Source organism: Epinephelus lanceolatus, chromosome 5, assembly GCF_041903045.1.
Source record: "Epinephelus lanceolatus isolate andai-2023 chromosome 5, ASM4190304v1, whole genome shotgun sequence".
NCBI lineage: Eukaryota > Metazoa > Chordata > Actinopteri > Perciformes > Serranidae > Epinephelus > Epinephelus lanceolatus.
This window is the reverse complement of record NC_135738.1, coordinates 28,779,987-28,807,680: the sequence shown is the minus strand read 5'-3', so window position 1 is coordinate 28,807,680 and position 27,694 is coordinate 28,779,987. Positions and strand designations below refer to the sequence as shown.

General features: G+C 40.5%; 1 protein-coding gene across 1 annotated transcript in view; it reads left to right on the top strand.

The window, feature by feature from the left end:
- The first annotated feature begins 659 nt into the window (after positions 1-659).
- Positions 660-27,694, top strand: part of lrrc4ca (leucine rich repeat containing 4C, genome duplicate a) — a 241,274-nt gene continuing 214,239 nt past the window's right edge. Inside the window, exon 1 of the mRNA XM_033635649.2 lies at positions 660-1,413. The gene's annotated coding sequence lies outside the window, so the exon portion shown is untranslated. The remainder of the gene's footprint in view (positions 1,414-27,694) is intronic.

Genomic DNA, 27,694 nt, shown 5'->3' with positions numbered 1-27,694 from the left:
TAAATTGAAAAGATTTTTTAATATCAAAGATGTTCGTCACGTGTTTCCTGCTGCATTTTACTTTTATGAAAACAGAATATGGGTTCCTTCCATTTTTTCCAAGTCCATTTCCCAGATTAAATATTAATTGAATGTGGCTTTTCAGTGTGCTTTGTGGTTATGGCTGTGTTGAGTTTTTTTTCTTCTTCTTTTTTTCCACCCAGCAGGGACAGAGATGCTACTATCCCAAATCTAGTGGCACTATGCACAGACCTGGAATCAAACCGGGATTTGTCAACTGAAACAAACTTCTTTTTAATTTCTCTTTCTCTCTCTTCTCTTGTTAGAAATGGTCTGCAGTCCAGAGTCAGAGCCAGCACTCACAGACAGCTCAGTCCATTGGAGTTAAGGCAGATCAAAGAAAGCGAGTCAGAGATCTAGAGATCACATCAGCTCCATCCATCCCTCCAAAAAAAATCATCAAATTCAAGGAGCACAATCACGTCTTTAAGGAAGACAGCCTATTTGTATTCCAGGCTCCCACTCTGTCTCCTCACGTGTGACTGAGTGCAAGTGAGCGAAGGAGAGAGAGCAAGGAGGGAGGAGGGCAGAAAGAGGGAGGGAGTGTATGAGAGAGAGGAAGGATGAATCTAATGCATTGCAGCAGAGAACTGTGACAGACCAGGCATTTATTTGAGCAGAGACTGCTGCTGTAGCAGGAAGGACGCAGCAGCGGCGGTGGCAGCAGCAGCAGCACAGCTCTATCACTCAGTGCCTCCACCACAGCTGGAGACAAGGTGGACACGAAGAGGCGGAGGCACAGGGAATACACACCGGGAGCACAACACCTCTCCAATGCCATCAGCAAAATGATCCCTGGAATACTATGTTGGCTTTTCCAGCTTTGCCTTGCAGCACATCAGTTCCCTTTTCCTCCTGATACTCTTCAGTCCATCTATTACTCTTTCCTCTGTCTTGATTTAAAGGGGTATTCATGCCAAGGGAAAGCGTGGCTTGAATGAGAATCAGCGCCGGTCTCTCTACAGGTCAGACGTTGGCACCAGCAGAAGACTCAAGGCATTCTGCACGTTGTGTGAACCTCCTGAGGACGATCTCCAGGGGCTTTATCACAGTTCTTTGTCTCGCACAGTGGAAGGAAGTCAGGGGAGTTACTTGCATCGAAAAAGTACATATGAGAAGTTGTGCTTCAGACAGGCCTTAGCTTTTCCTGTTTTTCTTTTCCTGTATGGCTGTTGAGTTTGTTGGTCAATGTCGGGAGGAAGCAAAGACACGCAAAACAGAAGAGCATAAGTAAATTTGCTTTATAAGAGGAAGAAAACAACAACGAAATTCTCTTTCGCTTCAGTTCCACTGTTGGTGAATCCTGTCCATTCCTCCAGAGGGATGCCCAGGGCTAGGATGTGAAACACAATGGTGAGTGAATAGAAGTTCCCAACTTTTATACACACACTTCTGACTGTTGTACAGACATTTATACACTATCAACACCTGTTTTTTTGCATTAACACATCTGATATCAGTGTAAAAACAGTGTGTAGTCTTAGTGTTATCTATTTAAACCTAGGGATTTATGAAATATGAATATGCAACTCATGAATTTATCATCTTTTTTTTGTCACATTGTGCATTATTTGTATTCTATTTCAACACATTTTAAAGTTGTCCTTGCAGCACACACTGCAGGGATTGATGCCCCACAGTTGTGCTAACAGATTTGACAGGCTAAGTGATGCATGGCAAGGCTTCTCCACCAAAATCATCTTGTTGTAATGCCGTTGCTAAGCTACAGTTCCCTTCTGCAAGAGTAATCACACTACCTGTCAGGAATGACATGATTTACCCTGTTTGGACATCAGCATAATTCATTACTCCAGGTCTGAGAGCTTGTGTTGGAACAGCAAATGTCCAAATACGTGGAGAAAACACTCGTTTGGTTTGTCCTTCAGAGTTCTCTGCTCTTTGTGGCTGCACAGAGCTTGCTGAATTATATTCCTGTGCATGGTGGAGCACACGCAGCAGTTCAATGTAGAAAAGATCAAAGTGTATCTGAGTAGCTCAGGTTCTTCAGCACGTTAAATATTATCACTAAATGCAGCTCAAGGTGTGGGAAATATTGATGTTGGGTGTCGTAAAAAGGCAAATTGTTTGAACACTTACTGTGAATGCTTGGACCTCTGTGTGAGAGATTAACTGCTTGGGTTACAAAATGAATTACTCCTTGTCCCTTGAGAGATGAACATTGTCCCTGCTGGAAAACACTACTTATTTTCTGTCTTCTTTGTTTCATGAAAAAGCCATGTGATCCATATCCAGGCAACTAGACATCAATCACAGGTCCCAGCCTCTTGCCCAGCCTTGTCTAACCTAACCTAACTATATCAGCTGTAATTACACATTACCGTAATTGTGAAGTACTACACTGAGAATCAAGTACACCATACACTGATGGCCTGTGTCCTAGAGGACTGGAGTACTGGTGGTGGGCGGTTTCTATTTACCACAGTCACACTCTTCTGTCACCCACAGGCCTGTTGAGATAAGAAGGAGCATGGCACATGCATTTAGATTACACCCTCATCTGTTTGTATGCAATCAGGGCCTCTGAGATGGTGGACAAGTGCCATACCCCTGAGAGAGCATGCGGGGATGAGGAGCCATGTGTGCACAACCCTTGATGCCACTTGTGATTCTTGAAGCAGTGAGGTGATGATGAAAGGCTGGTAATTGCTGCTGATTAAGATATTAGAAAAAGCATTCACCCATGCATAATGAAATTATATGCGTCATCAAAATCAGAGCAAACATACTTCAATTAGTTCAATTGATAAAGTCCTTCCATCAAGACGGGATCACTCAAAAAAAAGTGAGCCGAATTGGATTCGTTCACTCGCCATTCATTATGAGAGGATGTTTGTTGCATGTCATTGTGGTAAACAACACCATGTCTGCCTGAATGAATGATGGTTACAGCGCGGCGCAGTGTTTTAATCTTCACACATGGTTTGTTATTCTCAGTGTGCACTGTTTAGCCATCAGCCAGTAAGTCTCCAACTGCATACTCTACACACACTATGGCAGAATAATACAGGATTGCATAATATTGGTTCTATTTTCTTCTTATGAAACCCAAACTGCACTAAACCAGCAGGCCTATGGGGAACTGAGCATGCCAGCATTGAACAATAGACTGTCAGCCATTCTTTTGAAGCTTAATCCAGCACAAATCCCACACCAAAAAACATTAGTCTCAGTAGCAAGCATATGTGCCATATAATATTGAACAAGGAAAACAATAGGAACAGCATCAAAAACAAGTGGGGAAACAGGAGCACACCGGTGGACCTCTGGAGTGAGCCACAGCTGGCTTTTACCTAAATCTACTGATGTGTACTCGTGTTACAACATTGATAACTACAAACCAAGTACTTCAAATAAATTTGCTGCAAGAACTGATCAAGTGCTCATTTTGCTTTAATACGGACCTATCTCAAGTAATTTATTCTCTCTTTTTTAATCAAGTAAAATGCGTTAATCAACCCTTATCAGAATAGTCCGACTGAGCTTTTGAGAACAAATGCGATGAAATTAGTATTTCAAAACAAATGAAGACAAAATGATACAAGCACCTCTCTAATTATAATCATATGAGTAATTTACAACTTGAGTCAGGACTGGGCGATAGAGAATCAAATATCACAATATTTTTGACCAGATACCTCAATATCGATTTTTGCAACGACTATTAGTGTCTTTTCAGAATATTTTAATATATAATCAAAAGTAATGTGGCTATCATTATTTAGTGGGTAAAGGCAAATAATACAACAGCAAGAACAGTCTGGTAAGTTCAGAAAATTACATTACTTTACTGTAATGCAACCTTTAAAACCACGAAATGACAACGCTTATACAATATACAACTTTCCAAAATCAAAGACGATATCTTGTCTCACAACACAATATGGGTATAATATTGACATATTGCCCAGGTGGTAACTTGAGCCTTATTTTCCTAGTACAGGCCATCATTTATGGTGTTTATGATTACAGTACACACAGCAATGCACTTGCCTCATTGCACGCTCATCTGTGATGAGTTCCATAGTTAGATGTTGCACAGGAAGTCTGTCTGTGGATATTGCAATTTGAATAGCAACTTTTTTGTTTGCCATTTTATGTCGGCAAAGATTCTCAGTCATCCAGGTCATGGTAATCCGAAGTGCTAATATCGTAGGCAACTGGACTTGCTTGCGTTTCTTGAAGACGGTTCGCCTTTCATCCAAAAAGCTTCTTCATTTCTAAATGACTGGTACGAAGTTGCAGGCTATAAACCCTGTGTGGGTGGGAACCCTTGCAGAGTTGTAGGGGTCACGTGGGCTCTTAGTTTCAGAGTCGTTAGGGTCACAATGCTCCCCTATCCATGGCAATCCACCCCTACGACTCTGCAAGGGTTCCCACCCACACAGGGGCGGTCCTTCTGCAGTGGTCACGACATCAAGTTAACAGTTGGTCGCAATGGAGGAGACACTGGTGGTAGCAGGTGCTGGATACCCAGAGCTATACGGCCCAACAATAGACAGCAGGTTGTCAAACTGCCCCCTAGTAATCCTAAAATATGCCTGGAAGCAGCCATCATGGAGGGGAAGCTCCTGGACCAACTGGTGGTACTCCCTGTGATCCACCTTCCACCAGATCTCTGTTTCCCTGTGCCCAACAAGTTAGTGTAAGGACATGATTGGGTGGTTGCCTGGCAACAATAAAAAGGTGCAACAAGCAGGTTTTTTTTTTGTTTGTTTGGTTGTTGTTGTTTTTTTAGTGGCATTCAATTAAAAAAAAAGGCAGTGTGGTGCGTTTCTGTGTGATCGGGGCCTAATGCTTTTATTAGTTTTATATTCTTGAGTTTTGGACTGCTGGATGGACAAGACATGTGATTTGATGATGTCACCTTGGAGGAAATTGTCATGAGCACTTTTTGACTGTTTTCTTGCACCTTTTAAACCGCATAATGAGTCTAGAAAGTAATAGGCGGATTAGTCATTGATGAAAATAATCATTAGGTGCAGCTCTAGTTAAAACATGCATCATCTCACTGCAGATGTTTCTTGCCTTATCTGTATACTTTGAAGCAATGTCTCTACGCTTCTACATTGCTACAATAGCAAACAAAAATATGACACAAGTTTGAGTTGTAATAAACTTTTACTTATTATTATCACAATATGTGTGTAACGTGTGTATGAAGATTGAATGTATCCCCAAATATGTGAGCTATCGCTGCTTCTTTGCTCACAGTGATGTATTTGCTCTGAAGTATCATATTGATAATGTGGTAACTTGTGTATCTGTGGTTAGGATGTGTAACAAAATCACTCAGCAGACGTTTGACCTGAACCTACTAGAGTTTCATGACATGCATTTCATTTAGTAACTGTCTCCCCAGACCAAGACCTGTGGATGACTCTGTGTACATCTCAGTGCTTATCTATGCACTACACTCTCCCTGGTGAACAGTAAAGTGGCAGGTATCGCAGGCTGTCAGGGAGCTGGAGACAGAGAGTGCAAAATAGAGAGCTGACCTCTTCACTCCTTTTTTCAATGCCTTGCTGATGATGTTACTCTCGCCAGCTTGGCAGTAGGAGTGTGGGTCGGGTGCGGAGAAGTTTGGGGAGTTTAAACTGGAAGCTTTGAATGCCTCTGTCACTGCTAAAGGTGGCGTAAATGAGAAAATGTAACCTTTATGCACTCATATGTCTCCCTGAGAGTCGTGGACCCTGAGAGAAAAGGCTCATGGCAACACTTTGACAACTCCTGTAATGTCATATTCTATCTCATCAAATTTGGTATGTACAGTAGTTGCACAAATTCAAAGAGCCTGGTTGAGGTTCAGAATACTTACACCTGCTGTCAGTGATCAGGGACAGTACTGTAAGTTTTCAAGGGAGGGATGTTTTAGATGAGCTAAACATCCAGATATCATTTCCACTATTTTAGTTACACTTAGCCACATATGTGCATCTCCACCACATGAACTCTGTTTTGCATTTATGTTGGTTTTATTGCACTCAATGCAAATATTTTTAGGCTTCTGCATCGGTCAACAACTATGACAACTGCACCACCCTGAAACTGGTTACTTTCTCACACCACGTACCGATGAGCTCCTGCTTGAGAGGAACTAAAACTAAACACACCTTTTTAACAATAATAGTGTATGGCTCAATCAGGCCACTGTGGTGTAGACTGTTGTTGATCAAAGTGCGGTCATCGATCGTTTTGTGCCGCCCCTGAATGTGACATGTATTACGGTACAGTGTTTCCCCTACCATTATATCAGGGGAGCGCCCCGCCCCCCCAATGGCACATCCCCGCCCCCCCTGAAGGTCAAGTTAATTTTATTTAATTCCATTTTCTATATTACGCAAGATCACAACAGACGTCATTTAAGGTTCCCTTTCACATGATGGCATGTCATTTCTGTCTCTACATGGTCTTGCGTTTACAATTCTCCTCTGCTCTCTGTATCTCAGTTCCACCCCGATGCGCACACACACATACAGACGTGCACACACACAGGTGAGCACACTCCCACCAGTTGACAGAGAGCGTTAGAAAATATGTCGCGTCAACCACCTGAACAGCAGACAAAAATATTGACGAGGCATTAAAAGAAACACCATGATTCCTTTAAGTGTTTGTGTCTGTGTCCATCTGCCCTCTAGCAACCTGTGCAAACAAAGTCACGGTGCTAAATCTAATAATAATAATAATAAGCAATACGATAATGTAATTAACATACTGTTATGATATTATTATGTTTAGAAACAGAGTAACAGAGCCACCAGGGTCTGACAGGCTGTGAGCCGAGCATGAAAACATGGACATCACATTTCAGCAGAAGTGGGAGGGAGGACGAGTGGTGCGTGTTGTTTGTTTACTGGAAAGTTCATGTGTTTTTTGGGGTAACGAGAAGAAACATGGCAGAGATAGCCTCTCAAGAAAACTGCGCCAATATGGTAACATCTTGGATTTGAAGCTGCGGGCGATGCAGCACTGTCATTTTAAGCTGAAGTTTTGTCGGACGCCCTGTTTATATTTATTTCTGTCATTCACTTAGAAAGCACTGCAGTGGAAGTGGAACAGCTGATTCATGAAGTAGAAATGAGGAATTATCTCCATGATACCTTCTTATTTCCCTACAAAAAACAAATTAAGGTGGCAGCTGGCTGGAGAGAGATCGCCAGGGAGCTAAATGACCATTACTAATAACAAGCTAGGCTTCTTGCTTGCATCATTTCCAGTAAATATCACTCCTGATCGTAAGTATATCTTAACCATATTTTGTTTGCCGTAATCAAGACCATCCCCTACTCTTAACTAATCTGTGGTGGCTATGTTTAGATATTGTATTGAAGGCAAGATTAGCATTTAACATTAACAAAAATGGTCATTGAAGGTAATCCAGGGTACTGCAGAACTATGCAGTATCAGCCATCTTGTATGGCAATAAGACTGGTCCAATCCTGCAGTGAAAATGAGTACTCATTGTGTTTTTTTTTAATCTAACTAAAACTAAATGAAAACTTTTTTTTTAAAAAGAAATACAGTTTACCGGACAGCAATGCATTTACAAGTATGGTTAGACTCAGTAATAAAAGCTGACTGAAATTCCATCCCACAATGATGATGTTGATCACCTGCTGCCATCCTCCTCCATCTGCAGCATCTTTGTTGCGTCCCGAAGCACCTGCAGAGTCCCCACCCTGTTGCAGCCCTCCAGTTCTGTTCTCTTTGACAAACGCACAGTGATCTTGTCACACATTGGCCAAAATGCTAATTTGAAACCTAAACCAAATGAGACATGTTTAGAATCTTAACCTAATAGGACAGGTCCTCCCTATGCTAATGCAGACAAGTCTGAAAAAGGTCCCTTCCCCAGGCATCCTTTGTACCTGCTGCCATCTGGAGTAGACATTTGAGAGTGTGGGCATGTCAGCACAGGTCAGGTCCGCCCTAATTAGTATTTCATCATAATTACACAGCGACTGCAGACTGACAACTCTATTTAAATTGGTGTAATGCTGCCAGTTGATAGTGACCATCATAGTGGGAGATATCATTTAATGCTGGTAACAGCTCATTCCCTTATGTTAAAGATAGTTTGAAAAGACAGGGAAATAGAGTGTGGGAGGTGCAAATGGAAAATAAAGTGAATAATGAATAAATTAGAAGAAACTTAAAGAAAGAAAGAGAAGGCGGTTTGATGTTTTTGCTATTTATATCTAAATTTCCCATTGACAGCATGTCAACAGATACTCACACCTACAATTTTTGTTTACCTTTTGACAGTGGGTGATACACATAAAAGCTCTGGGGATGATGAACGCTCAAGCACGCCCTTAAAAATAAAATAAAGTGCAGAGAAACAAATGTAGCTCACTATGGCAATACAATACAAGCTTGAAAAGTGTCTGGAGATTGCCAGAATAAACAAGAGGAGGTGTGCGTATTAGGGGCTGGGCCATCAGAATTCCCTATGGCATAAAATCTTCTGTTGATTTAGCAGAAAAACACACCTAATAGGGCTTGTTTATGGCACTCTTAACATTTTAGAGTAAAGACGCACTCTTGTGCAGTTCTTCTAAAGAATAGTGCCTACTGATTTGCATAGGAACTAACATAAGTGGCTTACCCACGGATATACTGACTGTCCTCTCTAATTTAAAAATGTGCAAAGCAGTGCCAAAGTAGACAATTGTAGAAAAAGACAGAATATTTGACAATAAATGAGGTAATTATTATTGCAACAGTCCCTCGGTAAGGGTAAAAGCAAGCACAAACTCAGGCAGAGAATGCAAGTGGATGTGTTGATCTAATTTTGGTGACCAGAGTTAAAGCACAATCCTGGCGGAGTGTGGCACAATCTGGAAAAAGGGGCTGGAGCAGGATGAATACATTATTAGTGGGAGGAATATATTATCAGCAGATGAAGTTTGGGCAGGATTTCACACTGTCTAATCACATTAACTCCTCTTACCCCCTTCAAAAGCAGCAGACAGTTTCCTAATAAGAAAGGAGCAGAGTCCAAATCAGCTTCTGGAGGCAAGGTGTTCTGTAGTTCAGGAGGTGAAAAGACATGAAAGACAAATATACACAAACCCAGATATGAATTTACAGCCCTCTATATATGTTGCCACAGGCGTCATATACAAATTCAAACACAGCCCTTTTGTTTTTTCTCTCATTTTTTGCAGGTTTATGTGAAAGATTTAAGACTTTTTTTGTGTACACAAAAGACTCTTGTTGTGGGCCCAAGTTTGTTAAAATCCGTGTTAGTGAGTGCTTCTCCTTTTACAAGATAATCCATCCACCTGACAGTTGTGGCATATCAATGTGCTGATTAAACAGCATCATTACTACGCAGCTGTTGTTTAGGCTGAAAGGCCACTCTTAAATGTGCAGCTTGGTCACACAACACAGTGTTAGAGATGCTGCAAGTTTTGAGGGCGCGTTGCATTGGTATGCTGACTGCAGGACTGTCCACCGTAAACTGAATGTTCATTCTACTACTATAAATGGTCTCCAATGTCCTTTCAATGAATTTTGTAGTATGTCCAACTGCCCTCACAACCGCAAACCACATGTAATGACACCGGCTCAGGAGGAATTTCTGCACAAACCATCAGAAACTGTCTCAGGGAAGCTCATCTGCATGCTCATTGTCCTCACTATGGTCTTGACCAACATAATTTGGTAATCATAACCAAACTGAGTGGGCAACTGCTCACCGTCGATGGTGTCAGGCACTTTGGAGAGGTGTTGTCTTCACAGATAAGTCTTGGCTTACACTGGACCGAGCAAATGGCAGACGGCGTGTATGGTGTCCTGTAAAGGAGAAGTTTGCTAATGCCAGCGTTGTGAATAGAGTGGCCCATGTTGGCGGTGGGGTGATGATAACAGCACTTAACTGATGGCAGTCTGAATGCACAGAGAAAACCTTAGGAGATCGTCATGCCAGTCATCCTCCACTATGACGTCACATTGTACCATGATAATTCCTGGCCCCGTGTTGCAAGGATCTGTACACAATCCCTTCAAGCTGAAAACATCCCAGTTGTTGCACGGTCCGCATACAAACCAGACATGTCACCCATTGAGCATGTTTGTGATGCTCTGGATCAGCAACTAGGACAGACAGCATGATCCAGTCCCTGCCAATGTCAAGCAACTTCACACAGCCATTGAAGGGGAGTGGGCTGACATACCATATGCCACAGTCAACAACCTTCACAAATGTGAAGGAGATGTGTCGCACTATGTGAGGCAAATGGTGGTCATATAAGATACTGACTGATGCTTTGGAAAATCTTTGACCAAAACGTGGTGCTAGTCATGTGAAATCCTAATAAATGTCTTTTTTTCTTCTGCATTTAATTTTATATTAATAAAAACCAAGGCAGATAAACTTTGTGTGCATTACCAAGTCTTAAATCTTAGAAAATGGGAGCAAAAGGTGTTTGCATTTTTGTTCAGTGTATGTTCATATATAGCTATTCTGTACCAGTGATTTAGGTTCAGTGGCAATGTTTGGCTCATTAAGGAAGTTGTGATTTTTTTATATATATTATTGTCATATTATTTTTAAAGTAGGGATAAAGGTAGAGATTATAGTGGTCTGAATTTTGTGTGGTTTGTTGTTTTCTTTGTTTTGTTTTGTTTTCATGGTTTAAAACCTTCTAAGTATACAATAACAACCTAAGGGGCAGCATTTTTTGCGCCCTCAGTTTCATTGTTTTCAATGTAGACATGTGGCAAGCGTGCTTAAACCCCAGAGTGATGCTGTCATGGTGTGGCACGTATTCCAGAGTGCCTGTTTTTCAGGGCACGACAGTTGCACCCCACGATAAACCTAGTTAAACTTTTGGAACTCAGCAGCGTGCACCACATGTCACGTCACAAGGATAAGTAAATATTTTCGTTTGTAAAAAAAATTATTTGGAAAAGGGGTCAGACTACTGACCCCCTTGCTTGGAAATGCTAAGTTAATATACCCCATAGTCAAAATGGCCATAATTATGAACATAAGGCACTGGATTAAAATTCCCTTTAAACAAATACAGATTTCTTGATTTTAAGACATAAAACCCCTGTTTCCTACATGTCTTTCAGTATAATTCATAAATCATAATATTGGATTTATGCAAAACCGTGCATTTGTGCAATAGCTTGAATCCATTTGTGGATTTTTTAATATTCAAAAACAGCTTTTTAGAGCTTTATACCTTTATCACATTGCATGCATGTGCCGTTATGGTGGGGTGGAAAATGAAGATTACCAAACCAAAACCAACCCCTCAATATACAAGCCATAGTGATTATATTTTATCACTGCTCAGTGAGATAACAAATGAACCGAAACCTAATTGGACCAAGTGGTGGCATGCCACTGCAGTATTTACAAAACCTCTGGCAGCCTCTCATCTCCTGGCTTTTGGCACAGCTACAGTGGAGGATTGCAGCCCCGCTTTCTCATCTGCAATGTTAAATATGGCCATATATGTTTACTTGTAATTAATGTGCCTCATTGTGAATTTGTCCTTAAATTGCAAAATAGGTATCCCTTACCGCAGCATATCAGCACCCTCGTAAAAACACTGTATGTCTTGTCCTCCAAAGGAAAGCAAACACTGGCAGTTTTCTCAGAGTAAACGATAGGTGTGCAGGCATTACAATAACTTTACATTTTGATCATAATGCTGTTGACTTAGTAATAACTTGTGCATTTAATAAATGCTGTGATGTGTGTTATATTGATCCAGGGGCTGAATGTCACACACACCGCCAGTTTGTCTTATATGAGGGTCAGACTGCCAGCCAACAGCCACCTGTAAGTACTGTAAGATATTGTAATGAGGCTTAGAAAGTCATTCATTTCTCTGCAGAGGACTGCTAACAGCTTGAAACATATGGAGGGAAAATCACAAACCAGTGTTGCTGGCAATTCAGCAGTGATTATTAAGGAACACCTGTTTGGCTGGCTGGCAAGGCGACTCAGGGTCCTGCTGAATAGCAGCAGGCTAATGAAGGTCTTCTCAGCTTAATTGTTTGGGCTATAAATAGTGACGGATAGAGGGATAGAGTGCGGCGCCACTCTCATCCATTTTTATTTTTTTTTTTCCCCCGTACATACAGTGAATGCGCTATTAGAGGATTGTTGTTGTGGGTTGTGAATAGGGCGGAGGAGGCGATTGTGTAATTGCCAACATTAGCAATTACAAAAGAGCCATTAACAGTAAACTGCGATATTAAACTTTGGTGAAAGGATACATACATAAAGTGAGGGTTGCCTTTTTAAGTATAAGGCAGAGCAATAATCTCTAAAAGACATCTTAATTGTAAGGTATGTTAAAGTGCTATTATAACAAATACAATTACATTTGATTATAATGGCGAACAGCGGCTTCTAGATTGCAGCGAAGGTCCAGTAAAGGTCTTCCTCATTAGCAATTCAAATCATGGCCAGTGCGATTTCTTCTTGCGCTGGCCCTACACAGTCCCCGGCCCTCGCATTGCCTTTGCTCTGACAGAACCTCATTTTAGGGAAAATTAAATGCAGAACACATCACTAATTGCAACATTACCCACAACTATATCTCCAAAATGACTCTTTGACAGAAGAACTCGATGAGAATAAAGCAGGATCATCTGATTTTCAGTTAAATAGCGTTTGAAGCATTGCCACTGCAGTGTGCGCCCTGCTGTTCAGGGGTCACCTTCATTGATGTTGTTCAAATGAGTTTGGCTGCCAATGTTTTCCAGGTCAACCCTTTCGAGAGAGAAGTGGGGGGGGCGATAACTCTCACAAGCCTTAAAGTTTTACAGCAAGCATGAAAAGAATTACATCATTGAAATGTTGTTTTGAGGAGCCAAACAGAGAGAACAATGAGGCTAAAATTGCTTTTGTTTCATGAGCTCTGAACATTGAAATGTTCTTGGGTGAAAAGCGCCTTTTCTCAGCCAAAAATAACTTTGAAAATAACTGTTTTCCATGGGGATCAAATAGTCCACAATTAGATATTCTCATTGTAAATCCCTTATCCTTTGTTTTAAAACGTATTTCACACATACAATAGAGTACACTGACTAAATGTAAGGAATATTAGGTGATAAAAACACTAACACGGAGCCACCAATCTGAGGTTTTCTCGGAGTAGTCGACATGAGATCTGAAAGAGAGAAAATCCATAAGACTCAACTCAAGCAGAAAATACAAAAAAGGGATTGTGCCATGTGAGTCCATCAGGGCCAGAGCAGCAAGAGCAAACTAATGTCACCTTGCCTGTGCTTGAGCTCAGGAGTGAGGCAACCAGCATGGCCCTCTGTATCAGGAACAAGCATGATTATTATAATATATGCAGGGTCTGCATTTGGATTGAGGCCAATTGCCCACTGATTCACCAGGAACCTCTACCGGTGTCACGCATTACTGCAGTACAGATGAATATGTAACCACTCTACTAATCATGGTCATCGTCTGCATATTCATTTAGTAGGAACCAGAGCTTTTACTTAATGAAGTCTGCACTCAGCCCATCCTGTTTTGTAACATTCAAATCATTATTAAATCAATGAGTAGATCATAGGTATTGTATTGTATCAGTAGTGCATGCAACTCAACACCAACTGTGTTGAAAGTATTAAACTACTGTATATGGGATGACACTGAGACCACCAAATGACAAAGACAAACAATGCAACCCAATAACAAAGCTCCCAGTGATCGAGCATTTTTCAATCAAGTAGGTAGATTCAAAGTCCCCGCTGCTCTCGGTCTGCGTTTGGTTCTAAAATTAAAGTGTATGGCGTACTTAAGCAACAGGAATAGATTGAACCATACACTATACCTTACTGACGTCAGCAGTAACACCCGACTGCGAGAACTAATTCCAAATTGATTGTTAAAGAACACAATACAGATTGTGGATTCTCTGCTGGATACCTATTTAGGCCAAGCCGGCTGTCTCATCAATCGCCTGAAGCAACTGAGTGAATTTGTGTGAATTTCCTTTTTTTTCCTTTTTTTTTGTGAATTTCCTTTTTTTTTCCTTTTTTTTTTAATCTTTCATAGTTTTTCTTTACAGTCTCTGCTTCTGTGGTGGAAGTAGCATTACACATGTCAGGACTGATTAATTAAGACTAATCTATATAACTGCTAATGGAAACCAAGTGGAATTACAATAATGCCCTGAGTGTATAAGTCAACTTTAGAAAGACTTTGTTTGGGGGATTTTTGTTTTTGTAATATTTCTTTCTGAAGCCTAAAAGCATATATGTCCCAGTTCAACTGGGGGAATATTAGTTGGCTTCCCACTTTTTGTGGGGGGGGGGGGGGGTTGGATTAGCTCCCCAATAAAGTTTGTTCCCTGTCAGAGTGTAGGTTTCTTGGCTTTGCCCATTTGACGTATTATGATTATTTTGAAGTCCATATTAACAAGTTAAAGCTTGTTTTGTTTCTGAATCACATGGATGTAAAAACTTTACTTAATGATCTTGATTTTTATATATAATTTTCTTTTTTAAATCAGTGCTGCATTGCTGCAACAGTGTGGTGAAAGAGACAATATAGCAGCATGCAATTAAACCTCTGAGACCACATACTGTAGACCCTGTAGACCAGTGGATCCCAACTGGTGGGTCGTGGTCCAAAAGTGGGTCAAGGGTCCAGTCTGAAAGGACCACAAGTGACTCACAAATTTCCAGCACAGAACTTTTATTTTGAAGTGTTTCCTGCTGTAGAGTGAGTGACTAATGGACAGCTAATTGACAGAGATGGCAAACTAGTTGAACGACATGGCCAAGACGCTGAATATATTAAACTGTGTGGACCTTGAACTAATAACTAAGGAGAAATCTGGACCCAGAGACCGGACCAGTTGGGAACCACTGCTGTTGAACTATTTTTGTCTATTTGGGAGGGAGGCAGGGGATCTTTTAGGGGAGATAGTATGCCATCAGTGTATGCCACATAGAAGTGGTATACATCACCTGAAAGCTGAAAACCTAAAGATAAATTTTAGATGCAGCTCAGCACTGTAGGTCAAGATTTTATAGTCATAGACCTGTAATAAACACTGTGCATTGTATGTGCCGAAAACTGTATGGAACTAGCATAAAGTGGACATGTCTGAAGTGAAGACTCGTGGGTACCCGTAGAGCCTGCTTTGATTCCGATATCTTGAGGTGAAAGGTCAAGGGAACATTGTGAAAATGGTCATGCTGTTTTTCCCATGCCAAAATCTAACTTAACTTTGGAGCATTATTTAGCCCTTTCTGAGAAGCTAGCCCATTAGCACTAACACGATTGGTACCACTGGATTCCGTAGGTCTTCTAGTTTCATATAGTAAAAGTATTAATACTCTAGCTTTAAACTAATAGCCATCTATAACCTCTGAAAGACAGGCGGTGGTGAAAATAGCAGCATTTGATTAACGCCATTAAAAAAAACTTAATGCGTTGCGTTCAGGCGTTAATTGCATCACGATTAACAGCCCTAATTATGATGCTTAATAGCACCCCCTAATACCCCATTTCCTCTCAGGTTACAGTTGAGGTTTTGGAACTCAACATGTTAAGCTTTCGGAAATTGAATCAACTACTTATACACTAAAACAAATTCAAGGAGCGACAGAATGAAAATGAAATAGAGACTCTTTTGCTCCTGTCACTATTATATCTACTAAAATATGAAACGCAGACACGCGCAAACACACAGAGTGAAGAACATGACTAAAGGATGCAGCACCTTCTAATGCTGTTTTGTGTCAGACCTGACCCTGAACATTCTCCTACAATCTATTTCTCAGGCTTTTGGTATTGTATTATGCATGCGTTTTAAACATGCAGGGCTGTGTGAAGCCAGTCTGCATTCCCTTTGATGTTCCCCTCTCTTTTCCTGTCTCCCGATACAAGTGTATTATTATCCTGTAGGTACAGATATCAGGCATATGCTTAACTGTGTAAATATGTTATGTATATACTGTTGAACAATCACTGGCCAGAACAGCGATAGAAAATTAATATCAACTTAAATAAAATTACCAAAAACACAAAATAATTAAGTCAAAATTTCAGTCAGTCAGTGGTATCTGAAAAGGTTGATACCTTTTGGAAATCTAATGTTTGTTTCCAAGCTAGTCAATGCTTTAAGTCAATGCATAATGTTCTTTCGCTGTTTCCCCACCTCATAGAAATATGACAAAAATCTGAAACCAATTTTAAGATGCACCTAAAAGAGAGAGAAATATGGTGACAGAAGCAGGCAGGTAGCTCTCTGTCCTTAGTTGTCTTGCTCCCTCTGTCTGTGATGGTGTGTGCGTGTGTGAGCATTTGCTGTTGCCATGTTAAGGAGATTCTGGCAGACAGTGGGAGTCGGACTCCGATTTAAAAATGGCCTCTGCCTTCTCTTCAAGCCCCCCTGTCAAATGCAAGAGTTTACAAAAGTATCACGAAGAATAGGAAGCTAAATATTTCCGGCTTCTGTGTGGCAGAAAACAAATACATGGAAAATTGCAAAGTGTGCCACAGGGTATGTTCTGTCACCCATGGAGGAGTATGTGATGTGAAGCAAAATGCCTCAGGGAGCTCAAAACACCTTATTCAAAACAAAAGCGTCCAAATAACTTGCAGCACAAATTTCACAAATTTTGCCTCCTGATGCTGACACAGTAATTAGATCACATTTGTCTGTTTGTTTTTATTATTACTATTATTATTTAATGTTTCACATTTCAATTGGAAGACACTTTTAGCTGTGGATGCCACAAATTTTACAGTGCAACTGAAACTACAATATTAAGGCCTACAGCAGAAAGTATTTTTTACTGTTATATATATTACTGTTACGTGGTTTATGAATGGAATCAGGGTGTCTACAGGTATCAGATGGATCCGTTTAAGACACCTTTTAACCAAATTTAACACAGATTTTTGGATAAATTATGTAGGAAGTGGTATGTAGGAATATGGTTATTAGAGTGAGTTAAATCAGTCTACATTTTTTAAAAGATTTTTCACACTAGAAATGTAATGTGGACTTTTACATAGAGAGGCTTCTCTCATTTTCACAAAAAGAAAATTTAAAAAATGGATAAATTAAATGTTTATAGTCGTTAAGACCTCACAAATTCAAATTTAAGACTATTTAATGACTTTTAAGGCCTTATTGTTGTTAAAATTAAGAGATTTTGATACTTTTTAAGGACCTGTAGACACCCTGGTAATGAGAACATGAACAAATCTAAAGTGGTCATGACCATGACTGAGGCGGATCCAGGGAGAGATCCACCATTTTGTCTCTGTTTCCTGTATGCCTGTAGGCTACAAAAACCGAGATCAAATGGTAAAACTTAGGGCTGTGCGATATGACGATATATATCGTGTGACGAGAGAAAAACGTCTATCGTTTGATATTTTGCTCTATTGTTTATATCGTTGGGACGCAAATTACACTTTTTACGGCAATATTTTTCGTCATTTGGACGTTTTATTGATCTGATTCACCAGCTTTCTCGCTACCAGCGCTCCCTCTCTTCACTCACTCTCTAGCTTGCTCGACCACAGCTGCTCGCTTTCTCTCTCTCTTTTTCTCTCTTCTTCTTTAAAATGAGTTGGTTGCCCGGGTGAGTGACAACTTTTTATTCATTGGATTAAAATGTGCTATATCGGGATGGGTATCATTATCAGGATATGAAATGACTGATATCGGGATATGAGATTTTGGTCATATCAGCCCTAGTAAAACTACGTAAGTGGTACAGATCAATTATGAACCAAGATTCTGTTACTGTATTGCCTTTTTCTCTCCTAAAATGTTTTCGGGGGCATATTTTTGGTTACTGTTTTTCTGTAATTTGAGACTGTTTATTGGCCATATGTATACATATATACAGTATGTGTCATATAGTATAATTTGTATGTGATATTCATGTTTGTAGTAAAGCAGGATGAGGCAAAGGCTTTGGATTACAGATGGCGATATAAAAGAAACAAGCTTGCATCCTCTGAAATTAACCCCTTTTTTCAGAAAAGTGATGTACAGTATGCACATTTCTTTCTTTGTGCATTACCTCCTGCATCTCCTGACTCATTTCTCTTCATATATGTGTTACTCTGTTTGCATACATGTGTGTTTTTAGGAGAGAAACAAACATGCAGAGGGGGGAAGAGCGGTACATAGCTGCTAAAACCTTGACTAATGAAGCTTTAATCTGCACCCATTTCCACACTGAATTTGCAGCCAGACTAACTCCAGGGAACCTAAGGGGTTTCACTCCTCAGCCAAAGACGGCCTTCTTGCATCATCACAAACACACAAACTGAATGTAAAAATAGAAACACCTAATTTGTTTTTAATAGTTTTTTAGTTAGTTTGTTTAAGCTAGCTCTTTGGTTGCTAATGTCTTACAAATTGCAAAGACGGCTCATTAGATGTATCGGGATCAATTGCACTGGCCTGTAGACACACTTTAGTGATGTGATTTTTAGATGACATGCAATAAAACTAGAAATAAAGTGACTACTGCATACATAGAGAGGTACAAATCTATCATCACCTTAAGATGTTCATTGATTTGGTTGACACATGCCATCTATGTGCCACAGGACTAGAAAATATCTGCTAGTCTATTATTAATTTATTTATTTTGAAGTAGTGCTTGCAAATCAGTTGATTAAGTGCCATCAAAACCATGATTTCATGATTTCAACCACGTATACATTTTAACCAACCACCCTATACTGGTGTGAAAACAGCAGTAAGTGTAGAGCGGGAAAAGCATCAAGTGCTCCACTGAATTCATTATCTCTGTTGTTGTAAAATGCAAAGAACCTCATTCAAGCCATTAATTAAAGCAGCTAAAGGTTGTTGGAGTGCTGAACTGACAGCACCTTTATTGACTCGAAAAGGTTTCAAAGATCTGCTCCATCTATAAGGGCGGACTAATGCAGTGTTTATTTACACTTACCATCACCCACATTCTTTCACCTCTTCTACCTCCTCCTCCATCCTTCTTGGAAGTTATGAATGATCTGACATACAGGAGAGTAAATCAACATCGTGTGGGTGTTGTTCGGATCGTCCACTTCGTGTTGTCCCTGTACCTGTGCAATTGTCTTTAGTACTCCAGACAGAGCAAGAGTGATTGTGACATCCCTGCTGTCTGCAGGACAGACCTCAAGGCCAAGTGATGAAGGGTTGCTTAAAGTTTGGCTGGCAAGCTTTCTCTCCACCTGTGATACCAAGCCTATTTTCCTCCAGTTGAGATGGAACTGTATGACTTTGTGACCTGTACCTATTTTTCACCTAATCCTCTGACACCCCAAATAGAGTAATGTGCGGATGAAACACTCTGTCGTCCAATTCTGCCTCCTCGTCTGTTCCTCCCTGTGAGCACGGCAGCAGCCACGTCAGTGTAGACTAAACTAAGGCTGGCAGCTGCTGTTGTGATAGTGACCCAGGTACAGAGCGATGACAGAGGCTTGGTGATGCCTCATGAATAAACCATCTGACGATTGCGGTGAAAAAAAGCAGACGCTACAACCTGGCTAAACTGGTTTACCCTACAACTAAGCTGTTGAAAAAATAATTTGGAAAGCAGTTCCAAGACTCAGCAACACGGCGTAAAGTGCCCACAGTTTTCTTCTCATAGGAAACAGGGCCAAACATTGCTTTAACTGTCACAGAAGCACGGCCATGGGCCCCGCTCTGCACTGCGTGGAATTTTGGCGAGCACCACGGACAGTTCCCTCAGTGCTGATAGCCTCATTCAAGACCTTGGAGAGCTCCACAACCAAAGCACAAGACAAAGTACTCCTCTAAAGCTGTGATTCCCAACTGATTTCTCCTTAGACATTAGTTCAAGGTCCACACAGTTCAAAGTATTCAGCGTCATACTTGCATTTGGCCATGTCATTAAGCTAGTTTGCTGTCTCTGTCATGTAGCTGTCCGCCAGTGTCTCTCTCTACAGCAGGAAACAGCACTTCAAATTAAAACCTCTGTGCTGAAAATTCACTGTACTTCAAAATTTAGTGTCTTTTACAACCTTGAGATATTAGTGAGTCACTTGTGGTCCATTCAGAATGGACCCAGGACCCACTTTTGGACCAGGACCCACCAGTTGGGAACTATTGTTTTAAACTTTGGCAGAGACTGTGGATTTTTACTTATCTTTTATATTAAATCTGCCCGGCCAGAACCTAATCATGCTCACATGGTACAATTAACCAGCTGACCAAAGTTGGTTGTGTGCATTGGCAGTTCCAGTAAAGTTTATTCAAACAAGACAGCCATGTCCTTAAAGTTTAGAAAAATGGAGAAAAGCAACATTACTTTGCACAAATCTAAAATGTACAAATAGTAAGAAGAAAAAGAAGATAAACCTTTGTCAGCATAAAAGCTTTAATACACAGTAAACTAGACCGAATCACAATATTCGTTTACAGTAACTTCCCCAGCATCATGGACATAAAATGAAATAGTGCTGAGCAAAATGCTGCCTAAATCAGTTAGCTTTTACCAACATAAATAAAAGGCCCACTCATAAAAAAAAAAAAACCTGAATCAGTTTAAGTGTATGCTATATTAACAATATTTGGTAACACTTTACTTGAAGGTATCTACATAAGAGTGACATGACACTGTCATAACTATGTCATGACACGGTCATGAACCTGTCATGAACATTATGTACATGTCATAAATGTTTATGACTGCTGTCATTAAGTGTCATTTGGTTTTTGTAATGACAAGTTGACATTGTTTGGGTTGTCTTGATTATGACAAGCTGACATTAGTCAAAGTGACATTACCAGAAGTTGTCTTTGTCATGACGAGTTGACATTAAATTTGTTTGGGATGTCCTCGTAATGACTTTAACCAGGAAGACATTACCAGAAGATGTCTTTATGTTTATGTCAAGTTGTCATTATAAGGATATCCCAAACAAATTTAATGTCAACTCATCATGACAAAGACAACTTCTGGTAATGTCACTTTAATCAATGTCAAGTTGTCATAAACAAGACAACCCAAACAATGTCAACTTGTCATTACAAAACACAAATGACACTTAATGATGGCGGTCATAAACGTTTATGACATGTACATAATGTTTAGGACAAGTTCATGACAGTGTCATGTCATAGTTATGATAGTGTCATATCACCCTTATGTAGATACCTTCAAGTTACCGAATATTTTCACCTCCTTGCTCTCAGACAGCATTTCTAACAGGGAAATTGAAGCTGTTATCTCAAAACCAGCAGACTCCATTTACAAAAACAGTAATTTTAGTTTGCAAGACATGGGGGTTGTTGGTCTACCGAAGGTAAAGTGTTGAAAATATTCCAAACATAATGTACTCATAAACTTAAACTTATTTCATAGGTGGCTAAAATACATTTTGCTGCGACCCTCGTCTACAGCAATACAGTACTTAGCTTCCATGCTGGAAGATTTGGTTCATCAAAGATGCTAGCAAAGCAACACAGTACACAAATAAGCACAGCAGAGATGTCAGCGGGTTAAACTACTTGTTTATCTTGTTAATCTTTAAATCCTTCTGTTATGGCTGACAACAAACATAAAGACATATCTCCGCAGTTGAAATCAATTGCCAGTTGTCTACACAGAAGTGATTGTTGTTGGTAGCGTGACTTCGTGGTGATTAGTTTATATTAGTGTATTTATGTAGTAACCTATTCTCCTTGCATTTATTACATTTCTATGGTAACTAAGTCTGTGCATTGTGGCTTTCTAAACTGGTGGAGAAAAATGTACTCTAGTAACTTCACATGTAGAGGTATGGTACTGTTAGTTTGACAGTGTCCTATCTGGTGGCCCTAATTGTTTAATTGTTTTACGGTACAGCTGTGTGTTGTGTTGGTGTCATTACAGTGAGTGCAGGCATTTTACTTTGCCCTCACAAAACCAGTGCAGCCTGTGAGAAAGTCTTTTGAAATTAAAATAATGGGTAGACAATGTAACTACATCTCTATGGCTGCAGGTAGAACACTAACAGGGCAACCTTTAATTCACCTACTGTGGCTGTACGGATGTTGGCCTACGGCTATTTTTATAGCCCATATTGGTCAGTCTACCCTCATTGGCTGAACCTGTGTGAATGTTGATGTGTACGACTGTAAATGCATTTGGGAATCTCTCTAGAACTAGGGTTACAACCTGTAACTTCTATTACTAGCTGCCCAATATTAGTAATCTGTCAAGTGTTTACTGTTTTATAACCCTTTAATAATTATCATGAGAAAAGAAAAAGGTTATCAGGACCTTCTTGTGTGATGGGATATATTCCTGTTTCACAAGCATGACTATAGGAGATATTTACAACAGAAGCATCAGTCAAGGAATGGTCAGTGGTTTTCATTCATTCTCCTGGATACCCCGTCCCCATGGCAATAACTATACATGACACTGAGCCAGGATCGGCTGCCTGACTCTTTTCTAAAACCTCACCGAGCAGTATAGGCTCCTACATGTTTCTCCTCGCTCACTCAGTATGTGCCTGCTATCTGCTCTGTTCATTATTTCGTACATGGCTCACGCAGTATGGAATTTGCCAGTTTTTGGTACCCAGCTCACATGAAACTCGTGGCCCAGAAGCTACTGAATTTTGAATGAAAACAAAATAGGGCCCTCACTGGCAAATGAACAGCATACATTTTGAATTCAACTCTGGCAAGCTGAAGTCCATGCTCATTAGAGCTGTCACTTTTCCAAAAACTGTTTTAAAGCAAAACTACAAGGCGCATAACCTAAGTCAGGAGACGTAACAGGGGTATTCACAGCGCGTGGCTGTGTCCTCCAGATTTCATTCATACTTGCGTGCAATTATCAATTTATTTTAACTAATTGTCACAAAACAAACACTCTGCATTCCAACTGAAATTTCAAAAACCTCTTCCCTTTGCTCTCATTGAAGGGAAAAAAAATAGTGGTAATGGAATAATGAGATTGTTTCTATTTTCCATCTTAGGGACACATTCAATCTGTTGTTTTTTTATGCTAAGACAGGAGTATGGCTGTGAGCCCAGAGCCTACCTGTATGTGGGTCACCATACTCTCTCTTGACTCTTGTGGCCCTAGTTTCATACAAGCCAGACATAAGGCGTGGCTGTAAAAATTCGCCTTCCTGATGCGAAGAGATGGTTTTTCTTAACCCGCTCACATAATGTATTTCAGCTATTTTCTATTTACCAAAGCGGCGTGGGATTTGTGATGTATGTGCCATCCACTGCAGCTCCAGCTCAGGCAAGGTCAAGAGTGAATGCATACATGTTTTTCTTCTCCTCTTCAGCTGTCAGAGAGGCATCTACATTCAGAATAACCCAACTCTCCATTTTATATGTGCAATGCTTGTGTATGTTCAAGCTTCAAGCTATAAAAAAGCAACCACAAAACCCAATGTGTTTGAACAGATTCTTAATCTTACCTTTCATAATATTTCCAAAAGACTTCATATAGTCACATGTGATGTAACAAGAAACCCATGTCGTAAATTAATATGTGTTTAGGGGAGATTTCACTTCCTTTTATTTCTGCTCCTTACCAGTTTCCCTGTGATCTTCTGTAATAGGCTAGGGCCTGGGTCTTCAACAGGGGGTCCTCAGAGTAACTATAGGGGGGCCACCAAATGACCTCTAAATAATCTAATTAACTAATGAAAGTTTTAATAAGTGAAATGTGTCTGAAAACCCACATTAACATGAATCTAGCATATTTTAGCCACGATAAATCAGCCTATTCATAAAACCTATTAGTTAACAGTACACAACATTTTTGATAGGCTGCCTGTTACCCAGGAATCGTTATGCGATCATGTGAGCTAGCTAACGCTACGTCACTGTGCGGCACCTGTAACTATGTTGAGTGACAGACACTCTTGTGTGATTGTTTCATAACTTTTTAACAGACTCTGACACACAGTCCACCCTAGAAACCACCACTGAAAGTGCAGAGGGTGAGGCTAACGCACCTAGCAATGCTACATCTGCTGCTTAGTTAGCAGCTAGGCAAACAAGAGAAGACCCGAAAAATATTCAGAACTATCTCAAGTGCTACTCTTTTTTAAAAAAAATGTATGTAGTAGGGGTCCCTGCTGCCTGTCTTTGGGCCAAGGGGTCCTTAGCCTGAAAAACGCTGAAGACCCCTGGGCTAGGGGGCTAGGCTAGTAGGAGGGCATCAAAATCTTGAGATACACCAACAACAGGTAGAGCAAAGGACACAAAGGTTTTCAGTCTTTCACTTTCTTACATCTCCCACATATGAAATGAATTCTTGTATGAAAATACGTAGCTTGACATTGCCAGACCAAATGACAAATGCAAGTTATTTTGGTACCTCTCAGTTACTTTTTGGTTTCCAAGGGCTTCATCAATATTCGTAGATCAAAATGCCTCTGGATGCAATTCTAGACCGACAAACAATCACAGCAACAAAACATTTGGCATAGCGCTGACTGATAGATAAATGCATGCAAAGACGAGCTGTGATGGTGTAGCATCAATGTGTCTGTGAACGAGTGCTGCCATTTTTGCCATCAGCATTTAAAAACATTACATCATCATAAAGTTCCACATTAGTGGCAGCCATCTTTACTAAACTGGGTTAATGCTTGCCATAGTGTCCTCAGCATGAGACTGTATGAGCCAAAAATTAGGTTTTTACAAAAAGCACAAAGGCTTGGCAAGTTGTCCGTCATGGTCTGACACACACCCCGTATTACATAAACAGTTATCATTGGCCCAACCCAGATCAGGTCAGCTGGGAATCTGTCTGAACAGGGAAAAAGAATTAAGAGTCACAGATTCGTGTTTTTTTTTCTGCTTTCCATCTTTTCCATCAATCTTTTAGCATGTCACTCATCCACATATAGTTGGTGACAAAATGTGTCATATTTGGGCGCTGAGGAAAGGGGCATGAGAAAAACTCAGCACACATTAATCCCACCAAAAGGCACTGGCATTTCTTGTTGGTCCCATCTGCAGGTCCCATCACTGCAGTAAAGGTGTGTGATGTTTCTGAGCTCCTATGAAGCAGCTGGTTTCTGGAACAATGTGGCCTCAACAGATCTGTCTCTTCTGACTGTCCAGCCTTTTTCAATGAGATCCAGAGAAGTGCCTTTGGAAGATGGCTATGATTCCACACTGCTGTCTGATACATTGCTCTCAGAACATGTTGCTTGAAAGCATCTTCAGTCTGGGGGAGTCGTGCTGCTGATGCATCGGTTGTGGATGCCAAAATATATCTCAGCTCATCAGGGCTAGTGCAAATACTGGCCATTCTCTTTTGTCCACACAGATGGAGGGCATATTTTATAGCCATAGGTAATGCTTCTTCCAAGCTGTCAGATGATCCAACGTTTGACATTTCTTGTAATTCAGCGAGGTGGATCCTCAGCTTTGTGAAAGCTGTTGTCTTTCCTTCCCTATACAAGCTACTTGTGGTGTCAAAACCGGTGAGGGCGTGGCATACATGTAGACAATTACAGAATTGAACTCAAAGTTTGTGTGAAATAGCACAGATTGAGACACATCTTTCCCTTGGGCCATGTCCAGAGTGCCTGTAGACAGTAGACGATGCAAACACCCCTTTGCTTGCACATAACAGACAAGCAAAACAAGTACTTCTGTGTCATCACATTTGATGATAAGACAAGAATGACTGTTCAATTTGTATTGCATGTAACTCAAAATTTACTTAAGTTCAAAGCATTGGCATCAAAATATACTTGAAGTATCCAAAGTAAAATAAAAGCTGCAAGCAGTGATGAATGGGCCCTCACACCTTTGCGCCTGTTGGGGATGCTGGCAGGATGCCGTCTGACGTGGCTTTTCATTTATGTGACAGTCAGACGTAGCACACAGGAGTGAGATGGTATATCCCTCTAGAGCGTGGGCACTGAAATGACCTGTTACACATTTTATACCACTTCTGTTTTCCACTATGTGGTGTCAGAGAACACACTTATTACACGTTGTGTGGCTGTAAATCAATCATAGACAACACAATGTAAATCAAAACATAATTGTCTGAAAAGTCTTACTTCCTGTTGCCAGTAGGTGGCAGAATCACCATGACACCAAGTGTGCATGTTGATGCCTTCAGGCCTGAAGCCTTATGAAACAAGTCAAATTTGGGTCAGATTGGAAAAGGTACATGGAAGATACAACTTCCTGTTTCATGGCAAATAAGGTGTCGCCATGGCAATGACATTCAAGGTAATATCACGATCTTCACAAGTGTGCATCATCAAGGTTTCGTGACTCAGCAGACCAAATTTGAGATCGATCTGGTCAGCCCTCTGGGAGTACCATCTTAAAGTATAAAACATATCATTTCCTGTTGCCAGTAGGTGGCGCTATGACTGTAACTTAATTCAGGCACATAGATGTCATGAGGACTGGACTCTCATCATGCATGAGAAATAGATTGGGCAATGTATGCTGAAGTTATAACAACTTTCTGTTTTAAGGCAAAACATGCAAAATGGCCGCCAAGCCAATGGTGTTTGATGGAAACTCACAATTTTCACCAGAAAGCATCACCAAGGTCATGAGGGCCTTTTTAAAGCACTTTTGGGGGTGGATCTGGTCAACCTGCTAGGAGATATAAAGTTGGTTTGTTAAAATACAACCCCTGGAAATGGCCAAACATGCACAAGAAATGTATTTATTTGGTAAAAATAAAAATCATAATAAAAAGAATTCCTTGCATTTCAATAGGGCCTTTGCGACTGCCTGCGGGGCCTGTGCCTGGGCCCTGATGACTCATTTTACAGAATGTCTCATTTCATACTGTAACTCCTGCTTATTATATTCATGTGTTTGTAGTACTGCGTTTCCTCATTGCATTAATATTTTCACATTTTATTTTTTTCACACATGTAGATGAAACCCCTGCCTACTGTGACACCAAATTTGGGGTCAATCAGAGCTTGCATTATAAAAATTACACCAGTTCAGGTGTATTATCTCCCATTCTGCCTGGTTTTATTTTGCAGTTCTTTTAACGGGGTGTGTCACACCGTCTGTCAGTTTAACCACTTTTGCAGTAAAATGCTTTTATACAAGAATCCATTTCATATGTGGGAGACCTAAGAGAAGAGGAACAAAAAACACTGTTGTGCTTTGTTCTAACCCTGGTAGGGGTAACTAAAGCACTTTAAGGGGTCTTCCCTCTAGCCCAGGAACCATTTTCACGCCTGGAATAGACTGACATGAGCAGTGAACCAGCGGGTGATGTTTGGGGAATGCAGCAGCAATATCCAGCCGGTCGAAATGTCAGCAACAGGCAGCAACACAATACTCCCACATATCGGCGCTAGTCCCAGCGGGCAATGTAATAGGGCTGCGACATTTAAAAAACAATACCAGAGAATATTGTGCAACCAAGATGTGCTGTTAGATCCGACGTGTAACTGTGGTCGCACTTGTTCCCTTTGCCACGCAAAAAAATGCTGCAATATGATGGCACTTTAATTATTGCTGTTATGAACGAGTTCTCAATTAAAGACAGACACATTTCTGCCTGGTTTGTGTGTTTTGCATAGGGACTAAGAGTTTTTGTTCTCCTGTCTGCCTGTAATGAGACACACAAAAGCGCCATGAAGAGTGAAGAATGC